Consider the following 19993-nt stretch of genomic DNA (forward strand, 5'->3'; position numbering starts at 1 on the left):
AAAGCCATTGCTTATGCGAGCAAAAATCTATCCCCAGTAGAAATAAAGTTTAACGATTGCGAAAAAGCCCTCTTATCTACTGTATGGGCTCTACAAAATTTCCGCAGCTATATACAGGGCGAGAAAATTATTGTAGAAACGGCCCACCAGCCTTTGCTATATTTGCAAAGTGAGAGAATAAGAGATGGGAATTTGTCTAATAGCCGCATAACAGCGTGGACTCTTTCCTTGCAAGGCTGGCCATTAGAAATTCGCTACAAGCAGAATAAAAAGAATCCAGTCGCACAAGGACTTGCTGAGCTCCACGACTGTACTGATAGAGATCCTGGGGAAGAATTATCAGAAGATGATTTTCTGGAAGAACAATTGCTTTCCCCATATAAAATGTACAATGAGGACCATTGTCAAACATTACCTTGGGTATATGTTGATGGTTGTTCTTACCATGCCACTATTGATAATGAGCGCAGATTAGTCGCTGGCATTGGTATAAGTGGGGCAAACGGATTCTCAAATATATCTGTAGGTTTCAACATTGGACCAAGATCCAGTCAAGTTGCAGAACTAACTGCTGTTTTCAAAACCATTGAAATGGCTATTGAACATGGTATTCATGAATTTGTGATCATAACTGACTCAAATTATGTGCGTGACAGTTTTGTTGAATACTTGCCAACTTGGAAAAGAAATGGCATGCAGAAAAGCAATAACAAACCAGTCAAGCATGGCAAATTGTTCTGCGAGATTGATAATCTGGTAGTATCCAATGATTTAACCATACACTGGAAAAAGACCAAGGGTCATTCCAGAGTTTTAGGTCCTGATAAGGAAGGCAATGACCTTGCGGACTCATTAGCCAAACAAGGAGCCATAACTGGAGAACCCCTTAATATTGAACACTTAATGGGTGCAATTCAGGTAGAAGCCATTACCAGAAACCAGGCAAAACAACAGAGTGAGCCTAACTTGGTACAATGGAGTCAGGATTCTCCTAGTGAGGACCTGATCACTAGTCAAAAAGAAGACCCCATTGTAGGCATCTTCTATAAACACATAGAAGATCCTGAAAGCAACCCCATCTCAAAAGATGATTATATTGGCAAAGAAGATCTGAGAATCTTAATAAAATCTAAATCACAATTCAAATTACAGGATGGTTTGTTAATTAGAACCTCCAAAACTGGCATCCAACAGTGGGTAGTACCCACCAAGTTCAGAGGTCTAATGCTTCAACATGCCCATGATGCTCCCACATCTGGTCATCGCGGTGCCAAACTCACGTACGAAATATTGCGTGACTACGCTTTTTGGCCACACATGTTGAAAGATGTTCAAACCTACTGTCAAGGGTGTTTAATCTGTCCACAGTTCCAACCCACTGCACCAACGCATAGAGCGCCATTGCAGAAAAGGGGGATGGTAATGCCATGGTCAGATATACAAATTGATTTTATTGGTCCGGTAACAAGGTCATCAAGAGGTAACAAGTACATGTTAACAGTGACATGCCTGTTCACTAAATGGGTAGAGTGCATTAGTGCACCTAACAATAGTGCTGAAACATGTGCAGCATTGCTCATCAACCATGTATTTTCCAGATTTGGTTTGCCCCAAAGAATCGAATCAGATCGGGGGACCCACTTCACTAGCGAAGTGATGACAAAAATGTGGAAAATACTAGGGGTTAAAAGAAAGCTCCATATTGCTTATAGAGCTGCCTCAAGTGGTGGTGTAGAGCGTTACAACCAATCCATTGTTAAAATCCTCAAAAAGTTTGTGAGTGAAACAGGTAAAGACTGGGATATAAAACTACCTCTAGTCTTAATGGCATTAAGAGCAACTCCAAGTAGTGCTACCAAGATGTCACCTTTTGAGCTGATGACTGGTAGAAGAATGGTTCTACCTCAGCATCTGCTGTACCGTACATCAGACCAAAATTTGATAAACGCTGCCAATACACATCAATATGTGGAAAACCTAAGGAGACACCTGCAACATGCCTTTGCATTTGCTCAAAGGAATTTAGAAAGAGCCGCAACTGCCACTAAAACCTATTATGATCTCAAAACATCCAAAAAGGAATATGAAATAAATGATAGAGTTTATCTTTATAACTTTGGAAGAGATCAGGTTAGGGAGAAGAAATTTCTTCCCTCATGGAAAGGTCCTTTTGTCATTACTGACAAAATATCTCCAGTGGCCTATAAAATACGGATCCCCAAAAATGAAGGTTTCATAGATAAATGGGTACATATAAATCAACTGCGGGCATGTCATCCCAGGTCCCCACTACAAGTCATAGAGGGAGAATGAAGTGTCATATCCCCAAATGCACTAAAGACATACTGTAATTTAAAGATGCCTAACTGATAAACATGAAAGCTCAAAATAACAAACTTTCTTCATAAGAGACTGTCTATGAGGTATACGGTTGATCCTCATCAAATACCACTGACTTTAAGCCAATTCAAATACATGTGTCCTACATCTATTTGAAGTTGGAAGGGGGATTTATGTCAGAGTATATGAATATTATGATGAATATTACATATGTGTACATATATATATATATATATATATATATATATATGTATATTTTATACACTGTATATGTTAGATGAGAACTCAGGATTAATTAAACATGAGTTTGTTGAACACAGCTTCTAATACACGTCTATCAGGATTGACGATCAGTAGAGCCTTTTTGAAACACAAACATTTCTTTTCTAAAGGAAATAGCTCAGTGACCCTATTCATTTGACTATATATGCAGATTTTTATAACCTCAGAACATTTGGTGAGGTGAGAAAAGAATGTGTTCAAGGACCCCTTTGGAATTTGACACGTGTGATACAACAGTTCTATCTCACTGAATCTCTATTTGAAGACTTACTGCAAAAACCCCTCTTGGGGGAAGGTGACACAAATAAAATCAAATACTCATCTGCACTTCTGGCTAAACAGGAAATATGCTGTTTTAAAGACTCTTACAACTCCTCATGGATTGACCCCATGTGGTGAGTATGAGACAAAAAGTCTGGCAACTGAAGTTACTGAAAAGTTAGAATGTTAGGATAATACAGTGAAGACAAATGACTTACATTATGATTCATGATATATATATATTAAAATTAAGCACATTGTATTAGGTGGATGATTGCTGCAGGGGATATTTATATAGGAAATAAATTCAGATATACATAGAAATGATGTATATGTTTTGAAAACACAAAAGATCTTACTTAGCCTCTGTGTGTTTAAAAACATGAATAGATGTTTATGGACCTGAAGAGAAGTGATTATTAACATTTATTTTCTTATTTCAGATCTACATAGACAGGATTCACTTGGAATACAGTACAATACTGAATTAAAAATAAGCTATTATTCACATGTAAATGCCAGGATACCGATAAAATTGTAATGCATTTTAAGCTACTAATTAGCAGTATTAAATTGCCTTGATATAATAAAATGTTAATAATATAACATATTTGGTATCAGAATAATAAAAAAAAAATAACCTAATATTAACCATCTGTAATTGAGGTTATATATGATTAATGCAGAGAGTGTGATCTGATTAAATAACCATTTTATAAAAAAAAAAATTAACTTGCTTAAAAATGTCAGAAATGCTGTATTGTATTGCTATGTTGTACTGTATGCTGCCACCTGGTGTTATGTTGCGAGAACTACAGCCAGAAGGTTCTTTCTGGCTGTTAAAAATGAAATTTCCAAGGGCCAATCCGATTTAGACTTCCCAGATAACCAATGGGAAGGTCAGCTCCCGTAGTGCCACCCACATGATGTCATCAATGATTATATAATGGGAGTGTTGAATGCACAAGAGAGAGTTGTCTGTAACTTGTTGAAAATTAGTGATCTGATTTTGGCTGCGATATACCTGAAAAAAAAAAAGTTCACTTCAGCAAGGAGCTTAAAACTTATCCTCGATTTGTGCAAAAACCTTCTTTCAAATGAGATGACCTAAAGACCGCTACGAATTGGTTCAAAATTGGTGAAGTATATTGTATTTTAAATTGGTAGTTATAAGCCTAGGTATTGTTCAAATCTGTGTCTGAATTGGCTAAGTAACTCATCTATACAAGTTCTGATATTGTCGGTTAATTTTGTATTAGGATAAATTGCAGTTAAATAGCAGAATATATATTTTATCCTATTGTTTTATAAACACTGTTTAGAATTGTATTGTTTGGATGTTAAAGGTTTTTAGTCCCATTGTGTTAAATAAATAAGGCTGAATTGTGAAGGTATATTGTTCTGGGTTTTGTAAGAAGAATAGCATATCTTAAGAGTTGGTTCTAACGCATATAAACTTTTATTTAGTTTCCTTTTATTGCAAATATAGTTCAATATGTTTATGGATATTAACTAAATAAAAGAATTCAGATATTTATATTAATTGTATGGTCTAGTAGGTGCATGGTTGATAAGGGTTTCTATTTCTTTGTATTGTGTTTATAACCCTGCCATAAACTTATATATATTATTTGGATAGCACTGCTAAGATTTTCATAAATATACTGACATGGGTCTAAAATGAGGAATCCGGCTTCCTCCAATCACAGCGTTGAATAAGACACTGATTCCCTCGGGGGGGAAGCTGTGATTGGAGGATGACCTCTCCATCATTTCTGACATCAGAATGGCTTGCGACGACCGGAGGAAGCTGGAGCTGCTGTCAAGATTAAAAGGTAAGTTTTTTTTACAACAGGAGTGAAATGTAATTTTTGATTAATTAAAGTGCCCCTGTTTTTAATCAAATTTTTAAAAACCGGGCACTTTAGCATCAAAATTTACATTCACTTTAAAAAATTATCATATGAACCTCCTAGGGTTAGCTTTCAACTAAGAATACAAACGAACAAAGCAAAATTGGTGATAAAAGTAAATAAGAAAATTACATGCCCTATTTAAATCATGAGGTTTTTTTTACTTGACTGTCCCCTTCTGTAAATTACATAAAGTGCAGGCCTGATCTTTGGGCAGGGCGAGGCAGCACCTGCCCAAGGAGCCGCACTTTGGAGGGCCCCATAATGTCAGGGGTGAGGGTAGGCGAACGTGCACTCCGTACGTAGTTTATAAAGAAGTATTTATGGTATCAGGAGGTGTGATATATAGTATTATTCTTTATATAGGTAACACAGAATGTTGGGACAGAGGTGGGCAATACAGGGGAGAGGAATAAGTGCTGGGCTAAGGGGCTTCATAAATTTGTTCTACCCAGGGCCGCACAAATGCTAAGGGTGGCTCTGGCAATATATAGTTTGTTATGTCCCACTTTTGTGTGTTTATTCTAATGGTTATAAAATGAGGGCTACCTTGGACTTAACTGTTTTTTTTTTTTTGTAGAAACAAATGTTGATATTCTTTTCAACTACCATCATATGTGGCTAATAATATGGCCGTCCTCCCCAACTGCCATAAAACATTTGTCTCAAATTTGCAACACACATAGACAAATATAAATGTAACAATGAATGAATACCTTCACTGGCAGTATGCTACAAGTAGGTCTTTAAATAATAGTAACACTTGACAAATGAAGTTTCTGACCTCAGGGAGCTATATCACTGGTACCAATAACACCTTTGAATACTCTGGTACATCTATTCTTGCAGAGATAAACAAATGTGTTTCCAGCCCCATTGCGCCTCATACTCAGGCGGTTGCCACAAATGCCTCTCATTGGCTGATTTTGTAGACTGACATCTAAATGACTTGACAGGACTGACTGACTGAAACTAAACATATAACCATTAGGCTGGTAATTATGAAAAGTAGAATAATGTGACACTGTTTGTCTTGTACTTTATTAATATTCAGTGGGCTAGATTACAAGTGGCGCAATAATGTTAGCATAGAACGAGATAAATAATATTGTGACCACACTAACTAGCTTGCATATTACAAGTTAAAAGTAAACTGTTGCGCTCAAGTGCAAACAACATTTGTGCTCACTATATTAGCGCGATTGAAGACCTAGCATAAAGTATAAGGGTTAAAACATTTTTTTTCACCAAGCACAACAATAGCATTTATGGTTTCAATTAGATAAGGTGTACACCGTTCATGATATATGTAACACTGATTATACACTAGTGAGTATAGGCAACACTGTGTGCAATATAGCCAGCTACTGAGAAATTATTATTATATTAATTTTTATAGTTATATTTTACACACAATATAACAAGTTTGGTACGTAACTACTATGGTGCTGTAGAGGGCTTGAAGCAAACTGTCAGGTAGTCACAGTGCCCGCACTGCAATACAAATTATGGTTTCAGTTTGATAAGGGGTAATAGTATTTATTTGCTAACTATAGATATTTTTTTTTAATTAGTAATGTGCACTGACTACAAGAAAGAAATAATTGTGCACACAAAGGGTTATAGTTAAAGTAAAACCGCCCCCGCTAAAGCAATGCAGCAGCTATTCCCCCACTGATAATTAAACCTGCAGTTTCTGTAACTGCAAGGAAAAAAATTAAATGATTCTGCACACAAAGGGTTACATTTTAATTAAACTTTTTTTTAACCCCCGCAAAAAAGGCAGCAGTCCTATCTACAGGTCACAGCATATGCTCTGAAAGCAATATAATAAACTAACACCTAGATTACGAGTTTTGCGTTAGAGGCTGTGCGGTGCTAACGAGCAGTTTATGCTCATCGCTCACTTACAGACAGCGCTGGTATTTCGGGTTTTTACAAACAAATTTAGCTCCTTACCGCACTCCAATACCAGCGCTGCTTACGTTAGTGGTGAGCTGGTGTAACTTGCTCGTGCACGATTTCCCCATAGGAATCAACGGGGAGAGCCGGCTGAAAAAAAGTCTAACACCTGCAAAAAAGCAGCGTAAAACTCCTTAACGCAGCCCTATTGATTCCTATGGGGAAATAAAATGTATGTCTACACCTAACACCCTAACATAAACCCCGAGTCTAAACACCCCTAATCTTACACTTATTAACCCCTAATCTGCCGTCCCCGACATCGCCGACACCTACATTATAATTATTAACCCCTAATCAGCCGCTCCGGACACCGCCGCGACCTACATTATACTTATGAACCCCTAATCTGCTGCCCCCAACATCGCCGACACCTACATTATATTTATTAACCCGTAATCTGCCGCCCCCAACGACAAACATTTGTTAAATATTATTAACCCCTAATCTGTCGGCCCTAACATCGCCGACACCTACCTACATTTATTAACCCCTAATCTGCCGCCCCCAACGTCGCCGCCACTATATTAAAGTTATTAACCCCTAAACCTAAGTCTATCCCTAAACCTAACACCCCCTAACTTAAATATAATTAAAATAAATCAAAATAAAAATTCCTATCATTAACTAAATTATTTCTATTTAAAACTAAATACCAGTAAAATAAACCCTAAGATAGCTACAATATAACTAATAGTTACATTGTAGCTAGCTTAGGGGTTATTTGTATTTTACAGGCAAGTTTGTATTTATTTTAACTAGTTACAATAGTTATTAAATAGTTATTAACTATTTAATAACTACCTAGATAAAATAAATACAAAAGTACCTGTAAAATAAAACCTAACCTGTTACAATTACACCTAACACTACACTATAATTAAATGGCTTACCTAAATTAAATACAATTAAATTAAATTATCTACAGTACAAAAACAAACAAACACTAAATTACAGAAAATAATAAACAAATTACAAGATTTTTAAACTAATTACACCTAATCTAATCCCCCTAACAAAATAAAAAAGCCTTCCAAAATAAATTACAAATAGCCCTTAAAAGGGCCTTTTGTGGGGCATTGCCCCAAAGTAATCAGCTCTTATACCTGTAAAAGAAAATTTCAAATCCCCCCAACATTAAAACCACCACCCACACAACCAACCCTACTCTAAAACCCACCCAATACCCCCTTAGAAAAACCTAACACTAACCCCTTGAAGATCACCTTACCAGGAGAAGTCCTCAACAAAGCCGGGAGAAGTCTTCATCCAAGCCGGGCGAAGTGGTCCTCCAGACGGGCAGAAGTCTTCATCCAGACGGCATCTTCTATCTTCATCCATCCGGCGCGGAGCGGGTCCATCTTCAAGACATCCGACACGGATCATCCTCTTCATCCGACGGCTCTTCTGGAATGAAGGTTCCTTTAAATGACGTCATCCAAGATGGCGTCTCTTCAATTCCGGTTGGCTCCGCACCGGATGGATGAAGATAGAAGATGCCGTCTGGGTGAAGACTTCTGCCCATCTGGAGGACCACTTCGTCCGGCTTGGATGAAGACTTCTCCCGGCTTTGTTGAGGACTTCAGCCCGGTAAGGTGATCTTCAAGAGGTTAGTGTTAGGTTTTTAAGGGGGTATTGGGTGGGTTTTAGAGTAGGGTTGGTCGTGTGGGTTTTAATGTTGGGGGGGATTTGTAATTTTTTTTTACAGGTAAAGGAGCTGATTACTTTGGGGCAATGCCCCGCAAAAGGCCCTTTTAAGGGCTATTTGTAATTTAGTGTAGGGTAGGGCTTTTTTTTTATTTTGGGCGGGCTTTTTTATTTTGTTAGGAGGATTAGATTAGGTGTAATTAGTTTAAAAATCTTGTAATTTGTTTATTATTTTCTGTAATTTTGTGGGGGGTTTTTTATTTTATTTTTGTGGGATTTTTTAATTTTATTTAATTGTATTTAATTTAGATAAGTCATTTAATTATAGTGTAGTGTTAGGTGTTATTGTAACTTAGGTTAGGTTTTATTTTACAGGTACTTTTGTATTTATTTTAGCTAGGTAGTTATTAAATAGTTAATAACTATTTAATAACTATTGTACCTAGTTAAAATAAATACAAACTTGCCTGTAAAATAAAAATAAACCCTAAGATAGCTACAATGTAACTATTAGTTATATTGTAGCTATCTTAGGGTTTATTTTATAGGTAAGTATTTATTTTTAAATAGGAATAATTTAGTTAATTATAGTAATTTTTATTTAGATTTATTTAAGTTAGGGGGGTTAGGGTTAGACTTAGGGGTTTATAACTTTAGTATAGTGGCGGCGACGTTGGGGGCGGCAGATTAGGGGTTAATAAATGTAGGTTGGTAGATTAGGGGTTAATAATATTTAACTAATGTTTGCGAGGCGGGAGCAGTTTAGGGGTTAATATATTTATTATAGTGGCGGCGATGTCCGGTTCGGCAGATTAGGGGTTAAAACATTTTTTTTAGTGTTTGCAATGCGGGAGGGCCTCGGTTTAGGGGTTAATAGGTAGTTTATGGGTGTTAGTGTACTTTTTAGCACTTTAGTTAAGAGTTTTATGCTACGGCTTTGTAGTGTAAAGCTCTTAACTACTGACTTTAAAATGCGGTACCAGTCTTGACAGGAGAGGGTCTACCGCTCACTTTTTGGCAGACTCTTAATACTGGCGCTATGCAAGTCCCATTGAAAAAAGAGGATACGCAATTTAGGTAAGTGGATTTGCGGTATTTCCAAGTCTGGCCAAAAAAGTGAGCGGTGAGCCTGTACCTTCAAGACTCATAATACCAGCGGGCGTTAAAAAGCAGCGTTAGCACCTCTTAACGCTGCTTTTTTAACCTAATGCACAACTCGTAATGTAGCCGTAAACCAGTTTTAAACTAACTACAATAAAAGAGAAATGTTTCTGCACGCAAAGGGTTAAACTTTAATGTAACTTTGTTTTTGCCCAAGTAAAGGCAGCAGGCCTACCTATCTGCCACAGGCTATACCCTCCCTCATAGATATATAACGTTTAATTTAAAAAAAAAAAAATACCCATAAAAGAAAGGATGCCTCTACCTATCAGTCACAGGCTATGGCTTTACAAACTAAACGTGCAGTTTTTATATTAAAGTTAAACTAGCTGCAAGAAAATAGAAATGTTTTCTGCACACTAAGGGTTAAAGATCAATTAAAAAAAAAAAATTACCATCCAAAAAGGCAGCAGGCCTTTACCTATCATTCACAGGCTATGCCCCCACAGCAACATTTTATTTTTTTAATTAAGTTAAACTGACAGCAATAAAATAGAACTGTTTTTCTTTACAGAAAGGGTAAAATAAAAAGTCTAAATTATTTGGAACCCCCAAAAAGCAACTAGGCCTCTAGCTATCATTTGCAGGCAATAACCACGTAGGAAAAGTAAACGTGGAGTTTTTAAACTTAGTTTAACTGACTACAAGAAAATAGAAAAAATAATTCTGCTCACACCGGGGCCGATTTAACAATGTCTGGCGGACATGATACCCTTTGTAGCATATCATGTCCGCCAGACATCGCTGAATGCCGACAGCATACGTTGTCGGCATTTAACATTGCACAAGCAGTTCTGGTGAACTGCTTGTGCAATGCCACCCCCTGCAGATTCACAGGGGGTGTCAATCAACCCGATCGTATGCAATCAGGCGGATTGATGTAAGCAGCCTCAAAGGCGGCTTAACTGCTTTTTTCGGCGAGACTGAAGGCTCGCACGGAAATAGGGGTATTTGGCCCCATTCAGGCCATGATAAATTGGCTCCATAGGGTTAAACTTAAAGGGACACTCAATCAAAATTAAACTTTCATGATTCAGATAGAGCATGCCATTTTAAACAACTTTCCAATTTACTTCCATTAACAAAATGTGCACAGTATTTTTATATTTAACCTTTTTGAGTCACCAGCTCCTACTGAGCATGTGCAAGAATAAGTGTGTATGTTTGTGAATGGCTGAAGGCTGTCACATGGTACAGGGGGAGTGGAAAAAGACATAACTTTTAAAATTGTAGGAAACAAAATCTACTACTCATTTGAAGTTCAGACTAAGTGCTATTGCATTGTCTTGTTATCTTGCATTTGTTGATTATGCAAATCTACTGTGTTGAATGGACAAGCTGAAGTGAAAGTGACTACAAGATGTCTGATGTTCAGTAAAACTACCACCTCCCTATGCAAAGCTAACAGTGGATTGGACAAGTCAGTCATGGTATTTGATGCCTGACTTGCTGGCCCTCACATCAATCATTTAGTGATGCCAAGTAAGGATTGGACAGGGGAGTTGTACACATGAATGGTCAGACATCACTGCAAACTAAGGAGCTAATGTGTCAAACAATCTCAGCTCCTTCACCCTCTCCTGTGTTCTCTGTCCCTTTTTTTGGGGCCAAAAACAAAACATATGACACTAATAAACATGTAAAATTTTGTTGCGGGCTAAATTCAGTTCCATTTCCATTCATCCACTCAGTATGCCGACGAATGGGCCAATATTTGGACAAATACGTATTTTGTACGAAAATGAATGCTGATGCCTAATATATACTGTGCATATATAACAAAAAATACATTACTGCCACTTTCAGTTAAGTTTGGTAATACACGGGAATAATTACATTTTCTGCTTAAAAGGAAAGCATTAGGCTGTAACGTTTAGGACATTCTTTTTGTGATTGTTGTTTTTCTAGCCGAGATGACGATTTTAGAGATGATAACATGCCTGAAGGTCAGCAAGAGAGATTGGTATTACGTGTCTTGGAAGAGAAAATCAATGAGGTTATTGACTAAGAATGAGAGAACAGCAGATAAGTGTAATATGAGAAGGAAGACAATGACATCCTATTTAAACCACTACTTGCTGCAACTACAGACTGTCTAGTTTAGCAAATTACAAAATCACTTATCATTTTATTAGTGTAATACGCATCTGAGAAGTAATCAATTACATGCTAACTGAAACCTAGATCCTATGCAAGTCCTATAGAATCCCAATTAAAAAAAGTCTAGGAACAGCAGAATCTGAATATCAGCTCCATTTTAGCAAACTGATTAAACTCTACTCCTTATTTAGTAACAGCATGTTGTCTAGAGCTCACTAAGTAATGAGTTTCCAGACCAAACCACTGTAACACATGTGCCTATATTACATAGGCAACAATGGTATAGTTATTTAACAATAACCACCCCAAACTCCCCAAAGCATAAATAATAATAAAGCTAACTGCTATTGTCCTTGCCTTCAAAAATACAATTAACGCTAACCACCTCTGAAATGGCTGCCCAAACCACAGCTAACTTCAACTTCCACTGGCTCATCTCTCAAAACTGTGCTAAAAAGAACAAAATGCAATGTTAACTTAGTAACATAGTTACATGCAAGTATTTTAGGATTTCATTATTGCATATTTAACCATGACCCTGTTGCAACACAATTAACCATAATTATAACCATGCCCCCTCTACAGTATATTCCCAAATACGCAACAGATTCCCCCAAGTGACTTTCCTCTACAAACATGATTAAAGGATTATGAAACATTACTTTCCTGTATGTTATAAAAGCACATATTCTGTTTTAATCATAATAATCAATAAAGCTCACATATTCATTTTTCAAAATGAAGCTTGTAAATGTTTTAAATTTTAAATAAAAAATTAGCCGAAATCCTTGTTTAAGACAGCCCACAAAAGAGGCTGTTCCATCAGATATTTAACAAGCCAATCCGTGTAATCAATTTAGCATGACATTTTAATATTCATAGAGCTAATGTGCTATCCCAGCCGTATGTGCAGTCTGAATCTCAATGTAACGCATCCGCATAACTGCCCTTGAAGAAGTAGCTTACCTAATGAGCTGCTGGCATTGCGCATGCGTAAATGGATATTTATCGCAGCGCTGCCCGTAAGAATAATAGTGCACACATAACACCAATTAGATACTGATATATTTCTTAAATGCAATGCATATCAATCAACATTTGCATTTTAATAAAACACATAGATTAAATACTTATTAAAACTATAAACAAAGTAAAGAACTCTGCTATTATAGATGAAATAGTTTTTATTATATTTTTTATTGTAATAGGTGGGGACCGGGAGCGGCGGGATAGGGGTTAATACTTTTATTTAGTTGCGGCGGGGTTTGGGAGCGGCGGAATAGGGGTTAATAACATTATGTAGGTGGCGGGATGTCGGGGCGGCAGATTAGGGGTGTTTAGACTCGGGCTTATGTTAGGGTGTTAGGTGTAAACTTTACTGGTTTTCTACCATATAAATCAATGAGATATCTGGCAGCATCGAACATAAGCTTTCGCTGCTTTCAGACTCCCATTGATTCCTATGGCATCCGCGGCCTCCAGGGTGGCGGATTGAAAACCAGGTACGCTGGGCCGGAATAGCCGCGAGCGTACCGGTTAACTATTTGATAACTTTCCAATTTACTTCTATTATCTAAATTGCTCAATGCTTTAGATATCCTTTGTTGAAGAAATAGCAATGTACATTTGTGAGCCAATCACACAAGGCCTTTATGTGCAGCAACCAATCAGCAGCTACTGAGCATATCTAGATATGCTTTTCAGCAAGTAATATCAAGAGAATGAAGCAAATTAGATTATAGAAGTAAATTAGAAAGTTGTTTAAAATGACATGCTCTTTCTAAATCATGAAAGAAAAAAAATTGGGTATCATGACCCTTTAAGGGCAAATCCCACAGTCCCTCATAGTCACATATACATCACATTCTCACACAGAACCATTGTCTATCTCCATCTATATGTTACTTATTTATGTTTCATGAATTTGCTGATGACTGTGTGCTGCAGTACCTTTATATGGAAATAGAGTAAATGTTAAGTAAAGCTGACATCACTAAACTTCAGATTGTTTGCTGAAGGGTACACCTTTTACTAATTTGTAAATGGAGCAAGTGATGGCAGTGGCATTTGAAATATTGATAAGTGTATATAACAATCATAAAAGACAACAAATGCTGAGATCATAGGTGTATATTTTCATTGTTGCATATATACAAACTGGACCTTAGTACATACAGTGTAAAATTAAGTAAAATCATTTTTAAATAGACATATTCTTCTTGCAAGTATTTATTTTGTTATTTGATGTATAGTACAATCAACATTATGGCAAAACGTTTTCCCAGATCTTGCTTTGCAAATCCAGGTTATTGGAATAAGGCCAATATATCTGTTTTGTTTCTGAAATAGCAGTTCCATAACTGGACACAAGAGGGCAATGATGCCCCTTTAAAAAAAATCTATAGAAATCCATAAAGAGGGTGACCGGTGCTAATCCAGCAGTTTAAGCGCTTATCAGGCATACACTCGTTCTTTATCCTCTTAGCTGCTATGCAGATCTGTCATACTTGTTAACCATATTTAGTTTCTAGGACACACCAAAAGGTCACAGAATCACTCATATACAAGATCTCTTAATTCAGAGTGCTGTAAATGTTGAATAAAACAGTATAATAATGATAAAGGCCAGTTAAGTAACAATAGTGTTGATTTAAAAATGTAGCACATTCCTGCCCAGGCATTTTTGTGTAATTTGTCAGTTCACATTCCAATGTTCTTCACATACAGAACCATGTCATTTTTATTGTAAATATATATTTCTATATGTATCTTTATATACCTATACCTGTATATCTATTCCTATAGATATCTAGGCATAGATACCTATTTTACATTAACATTATCACATATACTGTATGTAGAGAAATAAAAATGATTAAAAATAAATTTACATTCTGTAAAAGATATAGATGTATTCTATGGATTATTTAGAATTGTTTACAGTATGTATAATAATTTATAATAATTTTCATTAATATTTTTTAAGATTTAATACTTCAAGAACACGCATTGAAGTTAGCAATTCTTCATGTGCGCTAACCCAACACCGTGTTAGACCTAAATCGCGAACGCCAATGTATGTTACGCATATTTTCCATTTCTATGTTCTTCACATATAAATTTTTTTTAGTTTTATTATGAAATATATATTTCTATATACATGTGATAATGTTAATATTAAATAGATATCTATACCTATATATCTATAGAAATAGATACACAATTATATTTATATATACTGTATATATATATATATATATATATATATATATATGAATTTACAATAAAAAGGACATTATCCTGTAAGTGAAGAGCATTGGAATGTTAAATGTGTACAGTAAATACACATAGATACATATGTACAACTACAAAATCATATATATATATACTACATATACATATTTAGATATGTTTATGTATGCATTTATGTAAGTACTTTGCAGCCCTTTTTTGTCAAACACCTTATACCATACATCTTTGAACCTTTATAACTTTTTTGATACATTTTTTTTTAAATATATATTTTTTAATCAGATACTGTTTATATGAGTGTAACTGTACTTTTAAATGTATTTATTTTGGCTAGATTACAAGTGGAGCGCTAATTTAACACGCATGTTAAATAGTCAGCCATTACAAGCTGCAGGTTAATGCTACAGCAAGCTCACTGTAGCACTTTGCGCTCGAGTTCATTAAAATACTTTATTTAAAAAAAATATCAGCATCTTTATTTTTTTTTTAAATACCTGCACGAAGCAGTTATAAGGGGTTAAAGCGAGCGGATGTAAGGGGTGTTAGATAAAAAAACGGAACTGAAAAATGCCTTTACATTGTGGTCTATAGGGACTGTGTTTAAACTGTAAATAAATATGTATATGCTTATATACATATATGTTTTTGTGTTAATATGTGTATATACACATATAAACACATAAATATGGTATATATGTATTTTAATATGCTGCCCAACGCTGTGCCATTTACCCCCTTCAGAATGAATCTCCCATTGGTGTGCTCATGAGCGCAAAGCTTCCATGCGAGGTCAATTTCGCATTGCGCTCAACTTGTAATACCAAAGCACATTTGTGTTGACCGGTATTACTGAGTGGAGCACAAATATTGCGCTCCCGAACTTTTTTTTAGCCCTAAACCTTTACGCTAAACCAACGAGCACAAACCTTAATTGCGCACAAGCAGGGTGTATTTGATTTAAATTAAATTAAATTTAAATCAAGATTTAAATCACATGTCAGTAAGACCGATTTAAATCAATTTAAATCATGGTTTTCATTTTTAGAATAAAACATTTTCAGATTATTTTTTCCAGTTATAAAAACGTTAATTGCGCTTGAGCAGGGTGAATTTGATTTAAGTCATTATTTAAATCACTAGTCAGTAAGATCGATTTAAATCGATTTAAATCATGGTTTTCATTTTTAGAATAATATGTTTTCAGATTATTTTTCCAGTTATATCAGACCATTACTGATAATGCATTCGATATGCATAGATAGATCATTAAAATGAATTAAATTATTTGGAGGTGAACTTTCTCCAGTTCAATTGTTTAATCATTCATATTTGAATTAACTTTTCAATTTCACCTGTACTTTATTGGAAGGAGAAAAATAATGATTACTTTAAAAATACTTTTTTCAAATTGATGATATACTCTTATACCATTAGCTCTGCTGATAGTTTTCAGTACTGGTTTGGCTGTCTGCTATATGTGGATGGGTGTCTTCGGTAAGTATGTATCATTATTTAAGACACTCTCAGCTATGTTTGGTGCTTCATGTATTAATATAAAGTTTTAAATATATGTATTTACTTATATTTGCCATGAGTCAGGTCTATGTGTATTTCCCTTTGCAGTCTAACAGTTTCAGTTAGTATCATGTTTAAGGAAGTTATTTAAAAAAAAAAAAATTCTTACCTTGGGTTTAGTCTTTTTTTCCAATTTGACTTTTTTTTACTTAAAATTAGCGGGCAAATCTAGGCTTGTGAGGGCACAAAATGCTATTATTTATTGTGTAATTTCTGGCACAAAAATTGCAAATTTGCGTCTATTGTGTCGCAAGTTTCATAATTTCCTGCATCTTTATTGACGTTAGTTTGTTTGGCAAGTCGCGCTTGTTATGATGTGAGTTGCGTCATTTCCGGATGTTGTTTGGCGGCAAAATATTTTCACTTTGCATTGTGCGTCATACTTGGCACCAAATATTTTTTTGGTTATATTACCCCACTTCCTTTATGTTCCTTGCTCTCTTTATATTCTAGAGAGCTATGCCGTTTGCTTTTCTGCTTATTTAGCATATGCATTTTTTCCCATTCCTAAAACTGCTATATGAGGAAATTGGATATTTTGTTTAAATGTTATTTTGTCTTTTACATTTTGCAAGATGTCTCAGTCTGATCCTGTCTCAGAAGCTACTGTAGGAACCAGGCTCCCTGAACACAGTTCTACCAAAGCTAAGTGTATCTGTTGTAAGCAAGCTGAGATTATATCTCCGGCTATATTATGTTGTCATGATAAGATTTTGTATGCTGATAATGTTTCTATTAGTACTAGTACAGCACCTGTTGTTCCCTCAACATCTAATGTACATGATGTCCCTGTTGATATGAAAAATTATATTGCTGATGCAATACAGAAGGCTGTGCCTGCTATTTCACATTCTAATAAACGTAAAAGGTCTTTTAAAACTTCTCATAAAACTGATTAAATTTGTGATGACCGACAACTTACTGAAATATTCTCTTATGAAGAAGATCTCTCTGCTTCAGAAGATCCTACTTCAGACATTGAAATTGATAAATCTTATCTTTTTAAGATTGAATATATTTGTTCTTTGTTGAAAGAATTATAGGTTACTTTGGTTATTGAGGAGTTTGATCCTCTTGATAACAAAACCAGTAAATGTTTAAATTCTATTTTTAAACCTTCTGTGATTACTCCTGAGTTTTTTTCTGTTCCAGATGCAGTTTCTGCTGTGATTGCTAAAGAATGGTCTAAGCCTGGTGCTTCTTTTAATCCTTCTTCTGGGTTTAAGAAGTTATATCCTTTAGCAGTTGCTAATTTGGAGTTTTTATGGGAAAAGTCCCTAAGGTTGATGGGGCTATATCTACTCTTGCCAAACGTACTACTATTCCTATGGAAGATAGAACTTCTTTTAAGGATCCTTTAGATAGGAAGATTGAATCTTATCTGAGGAAAGCTTATTTATATTCTGGCTTTATTCTCAGGCCTGACATTTCTATGACTGATGTTGTGGCTGCATCAACATTTTGGTTGGATAGCTTAGCACATCAGGAAAAAGATCCTGATTTGTCTAGCATTGTTCGTTTGCTTAAACATGCTAATCATTTTATCTCTGATGCTATTTTTGATATCATCAAGATTAATGTTAAATCTATGTCTTTAGCTATTCTGGCTAGAAGAGCTTTATGGCTTAAATCATGGAATGCTGACATGGTATCTAAATCTAGATTACTATCTCTATCTTTCCAGGGTAATAATTTATTTGGTTCTCAGTTGGACTCTAATATTTCCACTATCACTGGGGGGAAGGGAGTTTTTTGCCCCAAGATAAAAAGTCTAAGAGTAAATCTAAAGCTTCTAATTGGTTTTGTTCCTTTCGTTAGAATAGAGAACAGAAAACCACTCCTTTCCCTAAGCCATCTTCAAATTGGAATAAATCCAAGCCTTATAAGAAACCAAAGCCAGCCCCCAAGACTGAATGAAGGTGAGGCCCTCAATCAAGTTCAACTGGTGTGTGGGGGGGGGATATTGGAATTATTTCAAAACCTTTGGGCAGATTCTGTTTAGAATCAGTGGATTCAGAGCATTGTTTCTCAAAGATATTGAATAGGTTTCAGAGTAAGACCTCCTGTGAGAAGATTCTTTCTCTCTCACGTTCCAACAAATCCTGTGAAAGCTCAGGCTTTTCTGAAGTGTGTTTCAGATCTGGAGCTTTCAGGGGTGATTATACCAGTTCCACTTCAGGAACAGGGTCTGGGTTTTTATTAATATCTATTTATTGTCGCAAAGAAAGAAAATTCATTCAGACCAGTTCTGGATCTGAAGTTTTTGAATCGTTTTGTAAGGGTACCGACTTTCAAGATGGTGACTATAGGACTCTTCTGCCTTTTGTTCAGCAAGGTCATTACATGTCCACAATAGACTTACAGGATGCTTATCTTCACATTCCGATTCATCCAGATCACTATCGGTTTCTGAGATTCTCTTTTCTAGACAAGCATTACCAATTTGTCGCTCTTCCATTTGGCCTAGCGACAGCTCCAAGAATCTTTTCAAAGGTTCTCGGTGCCCTTCTATCTGTAATCAGAAAGCAGGGTATTGCAGTGTTTCCTTATTTGGACGATATCTTGGTACTGGTTAAATCTTTTCATTTAGCAGAATCTCACACAAATCAACTAGTGTTGTTTCTTCAAAGACATGGTTGGAGGATCAATTTACCAAAGAGTTTCTTGATTCCTCAGACAAGGGTCACCTTTTTAGGTTTCCAGATTCAGTGTCCATGACTCTTTCTTTAACGGACAAGAGACAAATTAAATTGATTTTAGCCTGTCGAAACCTTCAGTCTCGATCATTCCCTTTCAGTGGTTATGTGCATGGAAGTTTTAGGTCTCATGACTGCAGCATTGGACTCGATCCCCTTTGCTCATTTTCATATGAGACCTCTGTAGCTTTGCATGCTGAATCAATGGTGCCAGGATTATACTCGGCTATCACAATTGATATTCTTACTTAACAGCATTCTACTCTCTCTGACTTGGTGGTTAGACCATCATTGTATTATTCAAGGGGCCTCTTTTGTTTGTCCTTCCTGGACTGTAGTCTCAACCAGGGCCATATTAAGGCCTAGGCACACAAGGCCCGTGCCTAGGGCGGCAGATTTGGGGGGCGGCATTTTTTTCCATTGCCCCCGGCCACTGCACCAGTGAGTATTATACTTAAAAAAAATGTTAAACTCGGTCCAGCTTGTTGCCAATGTCACGTAACAACGTCAACCAATAGTCGCCTTCCTGACTCTGCACATTGCGGGTCCTGACTCTGCTCTAATACGGATGTGAGATGTAGGAAGTTCAGAACAGTACAGCAAGCAGGTGATTCCCCCAGTAAGGATTCGGACTTCAGTCTGACAACAGTGCTAGAGTTTATTTATATTTGCAATATCATGCAAATAATTTTTAAATAAAACAGCCCTGCTGCGCAGCTAAAGACATCCTAACACAGATTCAAACCAGAAACCTATTAGCCTTAACCTCAGGGTTAATCTGTTAGTGGCATCACATGGTGCTAA

The 19993-nt window shown here is 36.1% G+C and overlaps 1 protein-coding gene across 5 annotated transcripts in view; it reads left to right on the forward strand.

The window, feature by feature from the left end:
- ZNF385A (zinc finger protein 385A) overlaps positions 1-19993 on the forward strand; it is a 496048-nt gene that overhangs the window by 67966 nt on the left and 408089 nt on the right. The window contains exon 1 of one of the 5 annotated variants that reach the window (XM_053708272.1): positions 2697-3017. The exons of the other annotated variants lie outside the window; for them this stretch is intronic. The gene's annotated coding sequence lies outside the window, so the exon portion shown is untranslated. Of the gene's footprint in view, positions 1-2696; positions 3018-19993 lie in introns of those variants that run through there. 5 annotated transcript variants of the gene reach the window in all.

Source organism: Bombina bombina, chromosome 3 (genome assembly GCF_027579735.1).
Source record: "Bombina bombina isolate aBomBom1 chromosome 3, aBomBom1.pri, whole genome shotgun sequence".
NCBI lineage: Eukaryota > Metazoa > Chordata > Amphibia > Anura > Bombinatoridae > Bombina > Bombina bombina.